This window comes from Trichechus manatus, unplaced genomic scaffold, assembly GCF_000243295.1.
Source record: "Trichechus manatus latirostris isolate Lorelei unplaced genomic scaffold, TriManLat1.0 scaffold00011, whole genome shotgun sequence".
NCBI lineage: Eukaryota > Metazoa > Chordata > Mammalia > Sirenia > Trichechidae > Trichechus > Trichechus manatus.
The window spans coordinates 3,063,565-3,068,839 of NW_004443947.1; the positions used below are offsets into that span (position 1 = coordinate 3,063,565).

Consider the following 5,275-nt stretch of genomic DNA (forward strand, 5'->3'; position numbering starts at 1 on the left):
CAGTTAGTAGCCAAGCACTTAACTGTTTGTGCCAGCCAGGGACTCAAGGCATTCCCTTTTCCTTCAGGTGTCACCTTGGGAATGTTCATGGTTAGCTTCACCCTTGTCCTCATCTTGGCAGCTCTGCTCTCCTCTCTCTTTCCTCATCCCTCCTCCTCACCACTTCCCACCCCAGACTCTACCTCAGGGACGCTAAATTCTTCTTTCACCATTATGCAGATAAATGCACTTCCAGAGTCATCCAGATGCTGGACAGAACAAAGGGGCCTCCAGCTAACAATAAAGGGGCCTGCCCCTGAAAAGGCAGTTTGGGTTATGAATAGCATAAAGAAAAATGTTCCTCATGCCTCCATTTCATGGATGAGAAAAAATGAGGATCAAAGAGGACTGTGTCTGTCACTTGGATTGTCCTCTCTGGCTCAGGCCCCTAGGTCAGATGCATGGTGGGTCCCTGGGAAGGAGATGTGGAATGAAAACAACATGAGCTCTGTCCCTGTGAGACGCTGGGTGCCCAGAGCAATCCTCATTCACTTGGTACTAACACCCTGAACTGAGATGGGGTGGAGGTGTTGGGGCTTTTCCCAGCTTTGTGGGGAAGAAGTAGCCTGCAAGCTCTTGTCATCTGGAGGACTCAGAACCAACAAAGCAAGAATGCTCAGACCTTTGTAGCAGGGTATGCACTGCTTGTGACTGGAACCTACATCCTTGTGGCAGTGTGAAGGGACAACATGGATTGAATAGTGTCCCTCCAAAATATGTGTCTGCTTGGCTAGGCCATGATTCTCAGTATTATGTGGTTGTCCTCCATTTTGTAATCTGATGTAATTTTCTTATGTGTTGTAAATCCTAATCTTTGCCTGTGGTTAATGAGGCAAGATTAGGTTATGTTAAAGAGGATTAGGGAGAGATGCAACACCCTTACTCAGGTCATAGCCCTGATCTGGTATAAGGGGAGTATCCCTGGGGTATGACCTGCATTATCTTTTATCTTATGAGAGATGAAAAGAGAGAGAAGCAAGCAGAGAGAGAGGGAACTCCCACCACCAAGAATGAAGAACCAGGAGGGAAGTGCATCCTTTGGACCTGGGGTCTCTGCGCTGAGAAGCTCCTAGACCAGGGGAAGATTGATGACAAGGACCTTACCCAGAGCCAACAGAGAGGGAAAGATTTCCCCTGGAGCTGGTACCCTGAGTTTGGACTTTTAGCCTCCTAGACTGTGAGAGAATAAATTTCTCTTTGTTAAAGGCATCCACTTGTATTTCTGTCATAGCAGCACTAGATAACTAAGACGTATGGCCTCCATCAGGCAGGGCCGTGAATGCCAAGCCAAGTGTAACGAATTGTGCCCTCCCCAAAAGATAACTGAAGTCCTAAGCCCTGTACCTGTGAACGTGAGCCTGTTTAGGGAAATAGGGGTTATTTTTGATGACATTATCAGTTAAGTCATACTGGAGCAGATCGAGTCCTACTCCTAACACTTTCTGAGTAGTATCTTATAAAAGGAGAGAACAGACATGGAGTTATACATAGGGGAAAGACAAATGTCATGTGATGATGGAGACAGATGCATCTATAAGTAGTTAAAGAATGGCACGGATTGCCAGCAGCCACAAGAAACCAGAGGAGAGGCATGGAGCAGTTCCTCTCTCAGGGCCCTCAGAAAGAATCGACTGGACCGAGACCCTGATTCGGATTTCTAGACTCCAGAACTGTGGAATAATAAATTTCTGTTTTTAAAAGTCACCCACTTTGAGATATCGTGTTATGGCAGGCCCAGGAAACTGAGACACCAAGGGAGGCTGGACTTGATCCATGGGTGATGGAAGCAGCACAAGTGCTCAAGCAGGTAACACTTGCATTTTGGCAGCAACAATAGTTGACATTTATGGAGCCTCTACCATTATCTAAGTTCTCCTATTGCTTATTACAAGCAAGAACTCATTTAGTCCTTCCAACATCCCTGTGAGATGCTGCTATTATCCTCATTTTATGGACCAGGAAACCAATGTGTAAAGAGGTTTAGTAATTTGTTCACACAGCTGGAATACAACATCACTGATAACGCGGCCCACTCACTGGGGGTTGCTTTTGGGAGCACAGTGACGTGGTCATACACACTAAAGGAGGAGAGAATGGGGGCTGGAGGCTGGCTAGGAGTCCAAGGGAGCCATGGCAATGCCTGGCCTGGGGCACTAGCTGTGGCGATGGGAGGAGGGACACATTAATAAGACACTTCTTGAAGACCAGGAGCCTTTTTAGATCTCTCTTGAGCACTGCAGAGACAACTTCATCAAGACAGAGGCAATTCACCTTCTCTCTGTGGCCTGTCCCCCTCAGCTCTTCCCCATTCTCTCTACCTGGCCCAGAGGGGCTCAGGGAGGCAGGGAGGGCGGGAGTGCAGAGTGGGGTTGAGCAGGTAGGGCATCCTCATGTCCACTCTGGGCAGGAGGCCACACAGCACAACCCCCCACTTCTCCTCCAAGGGGCTCCCCAGAGTAACAGGGCAGTTCTACCATATCTGAGGACACAAACAGCAGACTTCGGGTCAAATGTGCCTGAGAAAAGCTTGCTTTTGTCTGTAGAGTGTTTTAAAAAAAATTTGACAACTTCTCAAAAAGATCTCTCTCTCTCTCTCTGTGTCTATCTTTCTATCTATCTACCCATCTACCCACCCACCTACCTACCTACCTACCATCTATAGACACTGGTAGTTCATGGTAGAATTCTCACCTTCCATGTGGGAGACCTGGGTTTGATTCCCGAACAGTGCATCTCATGCACAGCCACCACTGTCTGTCAGTGGAGGCTTGCATGTTGCTATGATGCCGAACAGGTTTCAGCAAAGCTTCCAGACTACGGCAGACTAGGAAGAAAGCCTGGAGGTCTACTTCTGAAAATCAGCCAGTGTAAATCCTGTGGAGCACAATGGTCCGATCCACAACTGATCATGGGGATGGTGCAGTACTGGGCAGTGCTTTGTTCTGTTGTGCATGAGGTTGCCATGATTCAGGGGCCAACATCTATCTATCTAGTCACCCATCCATCTATCCATATATCCATCCATCCGTCCATGCACCCATCCATTTATTTTAATACTTATACAGCATTTACTATGTTCCAGGCATTATTTTGAGAGCTGTACAATAATAGCTCATCTAAGATTACACATAAAAATCCAGATTAATGGTTTTTCCTCAAGTATGGAAAATCTGGGCCCCCATATGTGGCAACATCACTGTTCAGCAGATGTGCTGCAGTCCCTTTTGGCTGGGGTGATGTTCACAATATTCATAATTAGTACGGCCGGGGCACAGGCCCACAGCAGGAATGTTGGCTACCATCAGCTGGCATGCCTTTTTCTATGGTCTTATGCCAGTAAACAGTGTTGGCCTCTGCAGACATCTGAGTCTGGGACCCCTGAGGGGCATGTGGCTGTCTCTCTGAGGAGGGATGCTGTGAGAGAGGAAGGGACAAGCTATCCTGGGGCATGGGCGGGCAGTTTTGAAAGCGAGGTGGTGTTTTAAGCGGGGTTTTGAGAATGACTAACCGGTCAGAATTGATGCCTTTGAATTATGGTGTTGGTGAAGAATACTGAATATACCATGGACTGCCAGAAGAATGAACAGATCTGTCTTGGAAGAAGCACAGCCAGAATGCTCCTTAGAAGCAAGGACAGCGAGACTTCATCTCTTGTACTTTGGACACGTTAAAATCAGGAGGGACCAGTCCCTGGAGAAGGACATCATGCTTGGTAAAGTAGAGGATCAACGAAAAAGAGGAAGATCCTCAACGAGATGGACTGACACAGTGGCTGCAACAATGGGCTCAAGCATGATTGTGAGGTTGGCGCAGGACCAGGCAGTGTTTCGTTCTGTTGTACATAGGGTTGTTATGTATTGGAACCGACTCAACAGTACCTAACAACAACAACAAAAGGTCAGCGAGAAAGACCAGGTTGGGAAGGGAATTCTGCAGGAATTCCACAGTCACAGAATGAGTGTTTGAGTGAGGACAGGTCCTTCAGGGGTCTGGGAGAAGGATGGGAGGGCAGAGCAAAGTGAGAGAGGGGTGAGATGAGCCAATTCCCGTGTGTGGGGAACAGCCTTGAATGCTGACCCCAGTGGTTATAGTTTAACCCACAGGTAACAGCAACGACCGTGGTGGGGGCACTGAGGGCCTTCAGCCAGGCAGTGACGCGGCCTGGATTTGAGTCATGAGAACTTGCTGTGGGCCAGGGGAGAGCAGGAACGTGGGGTGGGCATGTGAGAGTTGAGGGCCGCTGTAATGTTGGGGAGTGAGGAGGCTTAGGAGCTCTGGGGAAATTCTCATCACCTGGGAGACCCAAGTCTTCCCCATGCTGGAGTGCCATCATCTCTGCAGAGCTTTGGAGTTGGGCAGATTGCAGTTCAAGTCCAGGCTCTGCCTCTTTGGTGGACCAGATGATCTTGTATGCCCTAGTTACCTAGTGCTGCTATAATACAAATACCACAAGTGTGTGGCTTTAAAAAACTGAAATTTATTTTCTCACAGTTTAGGAGGCTAGAAGTCCAAATCAAGGTCTCAGCCATATTGATTCTTTCCTTGCAGGTAGTCCTGGGTGTTCCTTGGTTCCTTAGTTTGTAGACGATCCTCATGTGGCTTTTCTCTTTCCCTGTGTATTCGTGTGTCTGTCTAATCTGCTCTTTTTATAACTCAGAAGTGATTAGGTTTAGAACCCACCCTACTTGAGTAGTAAGAGCATTGGTGGTTCAGTGGTAGAATTCTTGCCTTCCACTCAGGAGACCCAGGTTCGATTCCTAGCCAATGCACCTCATGCACAGCCACCACCCGTCTGTCAGTGGAGGCTTGCCTGTTGCTATGATGCTGAACAGATTTCAGTGGAGCTTCCACACTAACTTAGACGAGGAAGAAAGGCCTGGAAATCTACTTCTGAAAAATCAGCCAGTGAAACCCACATGGATCACAATGGTCCAATCTGTAAGTGATCATGGGAATGGAACAGGACCAACAGTGTTTCGTTTCATTGTGCATGTGGTCTCCATGAGTCCATGGGCAGACTCAACAGCATCTAAACAACAATTACTTGGGTTAGTGTAATTAACATAACAAAGAAAACTCTATTCCCAAACAGGATTACATCCACAGGTATGGGGTAAGATTCCACAGATATTTTGGGGAGGGTGGTTGGTTGACACAATTTAATCCATAACACAGTAACATTTACCCCTCGCCTGAATTCTGTAGGAAGAGTGCATTCACTTGTTCCATCAATGCT

General features: G+C 47.5%; 1 non-coding gene across 1 annotated transcript; it reads left to right on the forward strand.

Moving 5' to 3' along the window:
- The first annotated feature begins 4,737 nt into the window (after nucleotides 1-4,737).
- Nucleotides 4,738-4,808, forward strand: TRNAG-UCC (transfer RNA glycine (anticodon UCC)). Its single transcript has one exon. It is a non-coding gene; the product is annotated as a tRNA-Gly (tRNA).
- Nucleotides 4,809-5,275: the final 467 nt, after the last annotated feature.